An 11,803-nucleotide genomic window follows, 5' to 3' on the forward strand; every position below is an offset into this window, starting at 1 on the left:
ACTCAGAAGACTCTGTCCGTTGTCTTTCCAGCTGAATTCTACCCTCACAGTGAACCCTGGGACAACCAAGGGAACACATATTAAAGGTCTCTGCACCTTGGAAAAACATTCCAGGAAAATGGACATTTGAGATCAGTGAAGCAATATGAGCTTTCACAGGATTCTTTAGAAGTAACTCATTTTTGTTAGGGTTTCTACTGCCGTGACAAAACACCACAACCAAAGAGCAAGTTGGGAGGAAAGGGTTTATGTGGCTTACACTTCCATATCACTGTTCATCATCAAAGGAAGTCAGGACAGGAACTCAAGCAGGGCAGGAACCTGGAGGCAGGAGCTGATGCAGAAGCCATGAAGGGTGCTGCTTAGTGGCTTGCTTAGCCTGCTTTCTTATAGAACTCAGGACCACCAACCCAGGCCCTCTCCCATCAATCAAGAATAAAGAAAATACTCTACAGCCCAATGTTATGGAGGCATTTTCTCTATTGAATCTCCTTCCTCTCAGGTGACTATACTTTGGGTCAAGGTGACATAAATAAAACCAGCACACAACGTAATCAGGAAATGTTGCATGAAACAGGAAAGGGACCAGGGTGTTCAATCCAGAGCCCAAGCTCTTTGAAGGGAGCATCACCTTGCATACACACAGCACATAGCAGAAGTCTGATAACAAGTAAAGTTTGAGCAGCCAGGGAGAAAGACCAGCATCGTGCATGAGTTTGTCTTCTAAGCATATTACACTGTTTGTTCACAAACATGTGTCAGGTGCCTACTTTGTGCCAAGCACTGAATGTGACTCAGGAAATGGTCACACACACAAGGAGGGATACAGAGTTTGCACATGGGAGAAGGCTAAGCCAGCCCTTCAGTGAGGCCAGCTTCTCACCTGTGTATCATCCTGTCTTATCCGACCTTGATTTTGAGACTCATCTTGTCTAGGTTCCTTTTGTCCTCTGTACCCTCGCCAAGACTCCACGTACTGTTCCACTTTGGGTCTTTCCTCATCCAGATTCTTCCTGGCTGGCTCATTCTTCTCTTTGAGGTTCCATCTTAAGGTCTCCCAGCAAGCCTTCGGGTAGCACTTCATAGACTTGTTCTGATACTGCCTATGCAGGAGTCCATGGCTAAACACGGGTCCTTACCAATGTGTGTCCCTACCCTGTTACCTGCAAAGTGAAATGAAACAGGGAAGCTCTCTTTCCATGTGCTGAGACGGGGTTGGCCATGTGACTTGCTCTAGATGCCACAATGGGCTGCAAGGCAAGGCGGACCAGATCAGTGCTCGGGTCTCAGTCGCCTTACGTGTATAGTCTAACTTTCTTGGCTTTCTGTCATTGACCTTAGAAAGGTAAATGTGGTCAGAGTTTCCTCAATTAGGGAACCCAACAAAGCCCCCAGATGCATGAGCAAGCTAGCTGAGACACACTGATTCCCAGTTGTGTGGCTCCAGAAATAGAAAACCCTTTCTTTTGAGCTGCTGACACCTGGTGGCTTTGTCACATGGCGTTATTATGATCAGAGATATTGAATATGCTGGGTCAGTCTCCTGTCCCTTCATAAGGACTGGCTACAAAGTGATGTTCATACATGAAGGGTGAATACGTCCTAAGTCCAAAACCAGGGAGAGTGAAGAAGGGCTTCAAGAATGCCTGGGCTTGCAGTGGTCACCTCTCCACAAGGTGATGTGAGCCAACCCCTTGGAAAGTCTTATCTCTGTCTACAAGAGATGGCATCCCTTGGTCATCTTCTGTTAAGCTTGGGAAGACACAAGTGAAAGCAAGTCAGAAAGGCTCACAGCTAACTTGTGCATCTGTGTTAGAGCATTAGGCACTAGGTCCTCCCACTTACCTCCTCTCTGTAAGCATGTCTGTATTGAAACATGCAAGGAAAACCCATTCCACCACTCCCTAGATATAACCACACGGAACCGTACTTAGTATAAGTGAGTCCTGAAACCTTTGCCTCAGGATCAGTGGTTCTCAACCTTCCTAATGCTGCAACCCTCTAACACAGTTCTTCATGACCTCCATAACATTATTTTCATTGCTTCTTTACAACTGTAATTTCGCTACTGTTATGACTCATAATGTAAATATCTGACAGTCAGGCTGCCTGATGTGTGACTCCCAGATTGAGAACCACTGCTCTACAGAGCAAAGCAGGAGATGGCTTAGTGTGGACAGATGTAGCCAAGTCGAACAAACACGTGACCAGCGATCCCCAGAGTTCTCCCAGCCAGCTGTTTCCAGGCTGCTACCTACCTCTCCTTCTTGAGTCTCAATGAGAGACTTGTAGACTACTCTGAGGCACACAGGAAGTCTCTCCTGCCTGCACACACAATGTCAAGAGGAGAAACTGGTAAAACGAACCCAGAAGCAGGGCCTGGCATAGTGGAGGGACATCAGCTGACAGATAAGTCGCCAAGCACGGCTCCTGCCTTGACTGCGGGTTGCTATCCTAAGTCCTATGATTTTTACACTCACATGCACACCTGTAGGAGGCCGCTTAAATCTTCCCTCCACTGCAGAGACCTAGAGCTCCATAGCACTGGAGCTTGCTTTGTTTTAAACAGGGCTCGCTTCAATGCTGCTACTCAATCAATACATTTTTATCTCCATCGCCCTCCGCTTCCCTATTGCACCCCCAGCGACAGCATCTTTTAATCAAGGAGCTCACTACCCTCCAAAGCAGGAGTCAGTCTGTTTAGTAACTCAGAGCATCTGCCTGGAGTCTGGATTTAAACCCCAGTCAAGTGCCTTGACTTCTCTGGGTTTCAATTTCTTCCTCCACGAAGTGAGTATTATAACAGTGTGCTGCTGAAGATTAAATGGTGGCCTGGATGTGACAACCTCCGATAAATGTTTGCAGAATTATAGTGATCATAACAATCGAAGATTCTATTACTCACAGATCCACATCTCTAGGCCCCAGGCAGTAACATTCCTCATTAGTCACAGGAGAAGGCCACATAGCTCCCTCCTCCCTGCCTGACGAGGGTGTAATTCATCCCCAGTCATGCCTGGAAGCCCAGTGTCCTCCATGCCCACCCTTCTCTCTCATGATGTTCACAGGCATGCCCAGTCCAGGTATCGTGGCTCAGTGTGGCCCTGTACATAGCAAACATGCAAAGAACCCAGAGCAAACACTAAGGTAGCCAGGCATGGCCAATCAACAGGAGTCAACGCTGTGAAAAGATTGCTGGTGGCATGAGAATGAGGCGGAAGGCCTAAGACCCCATCTCTTTCCATGTCCCACAGATTCTATAAGAGGGGAGAGGTCTCCAGACGTACAGGAAGTCTACCCGTAGGTAAATGTGTTGAAACATTAGTCGCCCTTTGAAGTGGCTCCAGCTTTGTGTCTCGGGAGATTAGTGGGAATGCATGACGGCTGGAAGACTGGGAAGAGTCCAGTTTCTGAAGAACTTTAAATAGGCTAAACAGTTTGGATCTCCACCAGAGGTAAAGGGGACAAGCCTTTAAAAGCTTTCCATAAAGACGTGTTTTGATCAGATGTGTGTTTTAGAAATCCGGGAGGCCATTGCAACAGACTGTCTGAGTTTGGGAAGGGGGGAAGGGTAGAGAAGACATGGCCAGTGGTCAGGTCTACGGGGCCAAGCGGGGAGGATTATCTTATGTAATTGTGCAGAAATGTCATTTGGAGACCATTCACCAAAGGAATGTGGCAGACTTATTCTCACCCTATAGAGCATCCGTGGCTTGGAGAGGCCTTGAGTTCGTGGATGCTCACATTGTATGTGTTATGCTGGTAAGAGGTCAACAGCCAGAGATGCCAGTAATTTCACTCTCAGTTGATCTCAGTTCATCTACATAGCAGTGTGTAATTCGATAATGGCACCAATCAAGCACTGATACTCCGACCTGGCTCCCGATCTCCTCACTGCCCAGGCCAGCCAACAGCACCCCTGTCCTTAGTAGGAAACGATGGGATGAGCCAGAGCACAGGAACTCTGGCAAAGGGACAATAATGGAGATGGCCACAAAACTGATCATTTCCAGCCAGGTGCGGTGACACACACCATTAACCCCAGCTCTAGGAAGTCAGAAGCAGGTGGATCCCTGAGGTCAGCCTGGAAGACAGCAAATTCCAAGCCAGCCAAATCTACGAAGTGAGACCCTGTCTCAAAAAAAAAAAAAAAGAAATCATCATTTCTACTTAATAATGCAAGGTGTTTGATATGCTAGCTTGATGTGATCTAAGTTAAAACCATTATTATTGCTTTTAAAAACCAATATATGTGCAGAGTTGAGCCCAAAGGCTAAGGCTGCCTCTTAGTATATTTTTTTTAAGTTATTAAACTTAACAGTTGGCCTTGTAGAGCATGTCTGAATCCATGGACACTCAAGAAACTAGGACAAAAGTCTATTGCACACTGCCTCTGAACCTCCACCCCTGCGCTGTAACACACACTTTATACGGGTTACTTCGTGGATGCCTCGTAGGCAAGGTAGACTGCTGTGGAATATTAGTTTAAGATGAGTTACATTCATTTATGCTGGGGAATAATTGTGTAATAATGCAAAGATGTGTTGCATTGGTTTTTTATTGCATTTGCTCAACTCTGTAAATCTGTGTTCCTTTGCCTGTCTAAAACACCTGATTGGTCTAATAAAGAGTTAAATGGCCAGTAGTTAGGCAGGAGAGAGAAATAGGTGTGGCTGCCAGGCAGAGAGAATAAATAGGAGAAGAAAAGGAAGAGCAAGAAAAAAGGAGGAGGAGGATTCCAGGGGCCTGCCACCCAGCCACACAATCAGCCATGAAGCAAGAAGGAAAGAAAGGTATATAGAATAGAGAAAGTAAAAGCCCAGAGGCAAAAAGTAGATGGGATAATTTAAATTAAATAAAGATGGCAAGAAATAAGTCAAACCAAACTAAGGCCAAGCATTCATAAACAAGAATAATCTTAATGTATTTATTGGGTGGCAGGCTCCCCAAGTTAAAAAAAAGCCAGCTACAATAGACATTGGCTCCCCCACTTTCTAGAGGATAAAAAGATCCTCTAAGAAGCTGTGATCTAATCCATGTTCATACAGCTGGTAACAAAGCTAAGACCTGTTCCCATGCTTGTATCCTTAGCCACCATCCTGTACTACATCCAAGCACCTCCAAAGACAGTGCTGTTTCTACAACTCTCAGATGTAGCTTTGACTGACCTGGAATTTTCTATGTCTAAATTCTTGGAGCCTTTCTGTAGTGTAAATCATAAGACTTTGATGAAACTGCCCCCTTGAAAAGGCAGAACATTTCCTAGGAAAAACTCAGAGCTGAGCACCAGAGTAGTTGAGTTCCTGGCATGACTTAAACTCCCCTGAGCTCTTGTTTTCTGGTCTATAAATGGGAGAGCTGACACCAAGTCACTTGGCGAGGGCCCCAAAGCTCCTAGGAACCTGGAGAGTGGACACTAACCAGCACTCTGAGGCTGCCTCATCCTCGCCCTCAGGAAACATAAGCATTGCTATCAATAGCCAACCTCCATCACTGTGGACGACAGGGTTGGAACCCAGCAAGCTCTGGGTGTTATCCATCACAAGCGCCTCTTGTCACCCGTGTTCATTCTTGTAGCATGCCTTCAGCAAATACTTTCCTCTCTTCTCACAGCCTCAGATGAGCAACAGAAAGTGCAACGAAGCCCAATGGTTTACAAAGATTATACAACTAGGAAGGGCTGAGCCTGGGATTCAAACCCAGACAGGCATTTCAGAGCGAGACTCTCCACCGAGAGCCTACACTGGCTCACAAACCTAAAAAGATAAGCACAGTGGGGCTGTGATCTTCCTGACAGGCTGTGAAACTGAATGAGAGGCCATGTGCTCCCAGACCTGCAAGGGAGTAGAAGGGGTCACATGAGGCACTAGCCCAAAGTTTTTCTTTGTCTGAATAAGAAGGTGCCATGTTGTCCATGTTAGGGCCACCAGAGGTCCTAGTGACACCAGATGTGTGATAGGAAGAAGGAAGAGAGCTCACTGGAGAGTCTGGGCCGCGCAGATGGCCCCTGACCTCAGTGTGACATCCGGCACTGGTTGAACTTTGCGTGAAAGGGGACAGATGAAGGCATGCCATGTGACATATTTCACAATCGAACAGTGATACAAAGCAGCTGGTTTCAGGTCCTTTCAAACAAGGATTTTTCTCTTGGGTTTCTTGACAGTTTTCTCGGGTGAAGAGAGGTGCACACATTTTTAGGGGATGGACAGCTCCAGTTAAGAGAAATGTCTTTTCTTTTTTAAAAAATTAAATTTTATAATTTAGTTAACAACACTGTAATGTTTAATCCAATTTTATTTTGAGAGTTGTATAAGCCTTGGCACCATATCAACCAAAGATAATGTCTAGACAGGGCTTCAAGCAGCCACATCTGGGCTTGGAAAACTTATGGTTTGTTAAGATCTTCAGGAACTTCTAGCCACAGTTCCCATCTTGAGTTCCTCACAACCAACCACTTTCCAGGGAGGACTATATTAGGTCTAACGTGAGGTGCACAGTGCCAGCAACAAGAAATGCCCTCTGTTATTTCCAAAGGAATTTCCTGAAATATCTGCCCACTGGGATAGTTCTGCCTCCACAAATGTCTAAAACGACAGGTGTCTCCTCCTGTATCTCTCACCTTCCTCCTGAACACCTAAACACATCTCCAGCTTCCCCTCAGATGACCTGCTGTCTAAACCCCTACCTGGATTATCTTTTGTGGCTTGATGAATATGCACCAAGACTCAACACAACCCTCAAAATGCAATTTGATGGAACGGTCCAGTGGCTTTTCAGTCAGATCACATTCCAACAGAGAAGTTCTTCAGAGAAAATTTTTGGTGATCAACAGATTGAGGATAATTTGTAGACTATTTTTTCCCATCTACTGAGCACCTTTACCAACACTGAAATTTTGTGTGGCATAGATTTCCAAAGCACCATTGACCATAAAATGTCATTCTTTCCATTTCAGGAAATGTTAAAACCTCACAGAATACAATTTCACAAACAAAGACTAAGTGCTCTCACTAAACGTGGCCCGAATGCATATTATCTTGTTTGGCAGCAGCTTGAAACCCTTTGTTCACGTTACACTGTAGGTCAACTGCATCAACTGGGTATCTTCTGCATGAATTGCCATGGAAACAGGGCACACACTGTAGGTCGACTGCATCAACTGGGTATCTTCTACATGAAGTGCTGTAGAAATGGGGTGCATCCTGCCAAGGACACGTGCAATAAATTAAAACAAATAACACAATGGCAGCACGTTTGGTCAGCCTGACTGCATTCCGTCTCCTTAGTTTGGGCACAGCTTGTTGGAAACATTTTAGATTTTGACTCTAGGTTCTGTATTGTTGAGTCTTCAAAGCTTTGTGCTATCTGCACATCCAATAAACCTATGTTTCATGTCATTTTCCAAACCATTTATGAAAACTGGGGGAATCAAGGTCAAAATGTGGGGGTTTTCCTCTATATATCAAAGGTCTTCTATCCTGGCTCTTTTACTGATAATTGATTTGGGTTTTAGACATCATCCGGAGGACTGGGGAGATGGCTCAGTAGGGTAAAGTGCTTACTGAGTGACCAAGGATGAGGATATGAATTCAGGTATCCAGCACACATGTAAAAATATGGGTGTGGCAATATTAGCGCAATAATGCCAGCACTTGGTGAAGGAGACAGGTAGACACAGGGAGCTTGATGGACAGTCAGGCTAGCCAATCAGCATGCTTCAAGTTCTATAAGAAATGTGGTCTCAAATGAAAGGTGGGGAGAACAGAGAAAGACACACCCTAACATCGTCCTCAGGACTGTGATGGACAATGGGACAGAACCAAAGTGTGTGAGGGACAGAAAGAAGGAAGGTGAGAGGGGACCCTCTCTCCCCGCTATTCCAATCCCCATAGCACTGAAAGGGGCATATTCTGAGAAGAGCTTTCAACCAGATGTCTCTCCGGAAAGAATAAGGCCCTTCACATCATTCCTTACTCTTTCTACCTTGCTATCCTAGCCACACTAGATTCACGGTTTGGTCCCTGCTGTAGCCCATTTTCCCAGCAAAGATCAGCCAAGACTTCATGTCCGGTGAGTTCCTGCTGCCTATATAAGTGTAGTAATAAGGGGCGGCGGCAGGGTTGCGTCCCCAAACACCCCAGCCATCTGCCCGGCTCGGCTAGCTTATGCCCCAAATAATTACACGGACACTGTATTCTTTTAAACACTGCTCTGGCCCATTTCTAATCATCTGTGTAGCGCCCCTAGGTGCGCTTACCGGGAAGATTCTAGCCTAAGTCCATCCTGGGTTGGAGCTTCATAGCATGCGTCTTCCCTGGAGCAGGTAGCATGGCGTCTCTCTCTGAAGGCATCTGCTCTGGAGAGGAGAGCTGTTGAGTCTGACCAGGAGCCGGGAGCATGGCGGACGTCTGCTCCCGAGCGGAGAGCTGTGGAGTCTGACCTCACTTCCTCTTCCTCCCGGCATTCTGTTCTGTTTACTCCACCCACCTAAGGGTGGGCCTATCCAATGGGCCTAGCAGTTTCTTTATTGCTTAGCTAATGAAATCAACAGATATGACACTCCCACATCACTTCCCCTTTTTCTGTTTAAACAAAAAAGGAAGGCTTTAACCTTAACATAGCAAAATTACATATAACAAAACAGTTATCAAGTAAAAGTTACATCAGAAACATTTATACATATAACAAAATTGACCGTAAATCTCTATCAATAAAGCAAAATCTATACTAATGCAAATTATTCATGTCTATATTATATCCCCCTTTAAATGTAAAAGAACATTTATAAACTATATTTGGGAACATGGGCGCAGTTTTTTCTCTCCAAACTGCTTCCTGCTGAATGGGGGCGTCGTTAATTAGGCCTTTCATGGTATAACCTGTGTGCCAGGGTCATCTCAGTTGGCAGTTGAGCGAAGCAATTTTCTGAAGATGTTCACAGCAACCCTTCAGGAGGACGTGGTCCATCATACCAAATCGGAATTGAAGAAATCCATAGAGTCTCATCCTCTGTGAAAACAAAAGAAGAATCTCTTTTCCAAAGTATCATATCCTTAGATCCAAATTCTGAAATCATAATACCCTTATCATATCCGTTCTGGTTCCATTTGGCAGTCCATATAATGAAATGTCTCTCTGTACTTAGCTCCTTCACAGTCAAAAATTTTAAAGAAAACACAATAATACAAAGAATCCAGACTCTCTGTGAATTTTTCATCTTTACGCGGCTTATTTTTACTCTATCACTTTACTTTATTCTGTCTCTTTAAAGACTTTACTTTTACTTTTTTCTTTTTAAACCATTAACTTTATTCTCTATATTCTTTTTCTTCTCTCTCCCAAGCCAACGTACATTCATACAACAGTGTGATTCATTTAGTGGTCTGAATCTGTCCTATTGTGAATCTGCAATTTTTTACTATCCAGGAGCACTTTTGATCTACGCCTTTAAATCACTAGGTGCTTAAGAATCTAAGCTGTGACATTTCTAAGTTAACTTTTTGTTTTTTTTGAGTGTATATCTGTAGACCAGGCTATCTTTGAACTCTCAGAGATCCGCCTGTCTCTGCCTCCCAGGCATTGGGATTAAAGGTGTTTGCTACTACACCTTGAACTCACAGAGATCTGTTTGTCTCTGCCTTCTAGGCACTGGGATTAAAGGCGTGTGCTACCACACCTTGAAGTCACAGAGGTTTACTTTAAGAATTTTAACTTTTAGTCGGCATATATTTTTAACACACTTTAAACCATTTAGAAATTTTCTTTGTCTTTGAATCTCTCTTTACTGTATATCTCTCTTTTTCTGACCACAAGAGCCTTTAAATTACTGAGCAATATCAGTAGGACTAAAGGCGTGGCTTTGCCGGCTGGATCCAGCCCATTCCTTAGCTTTCCAGCCTCATGGCTGGTGTACAGGCTGCAGCCATGTTTATAGCCACACCTCTATGGCTCAAGGTCCCTGCCAGCCAGCAAGCTACAACAGACAACACTCAAATCCTCTCTCGGTAGCCGGCCCTCCTGCCTCAGACAGTCAGAGTTTGCCCTGGCAGGATGGCCCAGAAAGCCGGCATTTTAAAATGGCGCAGCTTTTTTCCTGCTACGGCTGAAAACCGAAAAGCATGCGTTCAGCTTTTCGTCAACACCGTTTAAGTGTTTCGTGGCAGGACCTCTTAATGAGCTGCAGGGTTTTGCAGCTGAAGCTGAGTCAGGAAGCCTCTTGGGGCTACCAGGTAGGAGCGGCACTCAGCACTTTAATTCTGAGACTGAGCGTGCAGCACAGAAATTCTTTTCATCCAAGTAACATCCAAATCTGACAGGCAGAGCACTGCGCAGTCTGAAAACACGTCCCTGTATGGCGGCAGGAATCTGCCATGCTCTTCTGCCTGCCTAAACCTGATTCTGCCTTCTGCCCAGGAGCAGGCGGGGAGCTCTGAGTCATCGTCAAGGTCTCAGAGCACTCTCCTTCCGATCCCAAGCGGGAACACAAACATAAAGCCAGAGTTTGCACTGGCGGCACAGCCCCAGGAAGCCACGCTTTAAAATAACACAGCTTTTTTTCTGCTGCTCTTGCTGAATCAGGAAATCTCTCTACAGCACGCCACCAACAAACAGCAAAAATCTGTGTTAAACTCTCTCTCCCTTATTTTTAAGCCTTCTCAGGTTTTTTAAGTGGGTTTAGTCCATCACGTGGGCGCCATTTGTAGTAATAAGGGGCGGCGGCAGGGTTGCGTCCCCAAACACCCCAGCCGTCTGCCCGGCTCGGCTAGCTTATGCCCCAAATAATTACACGGACACTGTATTCTTTTAAACACTGCTCTGGCCCATTTCTAATCATCTGTGTAGCGCCCCTAGGTGCGCTTACCGGGAAGATTCTAGCCTAAGTCCATCCTGGGTTGGAGCTTCATAGCATGCGTCTTCCCTGGAGCAGGTAGCATGGCGTCTCTCTCTGAAGGCATCTGCTCTGGAGAGGAGAGCTGTGGAGTCTGACCAGGAGCCGGGAGCATGGCGGACGTCTGCTCCCGAGCGGAGAGCTGTGGAGTCTGACCTCACTTCCTCTTCCTCCCGGCATTCTGTTCTGTTTACTCCACCCACCTAAGGGTGGGCCTATCCAATGGGCCTAGCAGTTTCTTTATTGCTTAGCTAATGAAATCAACAGATATGACACTCCCACATCATATAAGTAAATGTGTTTACTTACAGAGAGCACACCTAAGATTTAGGGGCTTCCACATTTTAAAAAGCACAAAACTTCCCTGTCTCAAAAAAAAAAAAAAAGCACAAAACTTGATGGGGCTTCAGTTGTAAGTAGAAGAGGATGCCAGAGTCAAGGCTGCTTTATCCACTTCATACCACACCCAAAGGCCCAAAGGGAGTCTGTAACCAGACTATCTTTCAGCTGATCACAAATAACAACACAGAAACTTCTTATTAACTATGAAAGCTCAGCCTTTACCTTTAGGCTTGTCTCAACTAGCCCTTATAACTTAAATTAGCCCATTTGTATTCATCTATGTTCTGCCATATGGCATTAACCTCTCTTCCACCTTGCACCTCCTGCATCCTGGCTGACGATTCTACCTTTCTTCCTTCCAGAAGTCTGTCTGTCCGGAAGTCCCACCTTATACTTCCTGCCTAGTTATTGGCCGATAAGTTTTTATTACACCAGTCACCGCCGTACATCACAGTGTACAAATATCCCACAACAGGAGTCAACTCACTCTGCTGTAGAGGAAACAAACCAACACCAAGCTCTCTCTGTCTCTTCTCTCTGCAAATTCTGAGTCTTGCTTCCCGTCCTTACCAG

This window comes from Microtus pennsylvanicus, chromosome 21 (assembly GCF_037038515.1).
Source record: "Microtus pennsylvanicus isolate mMicPen1 chromosome 21, mMicPen1.hap1, whole genome shotgun sequence".
Classification (NCBI taxonomy): Eukaryota; Metazoa; Chordata; class Mammalia; order Rodentia; family Cricetidae; genus Microtus; species Microtus pennsylvanicus.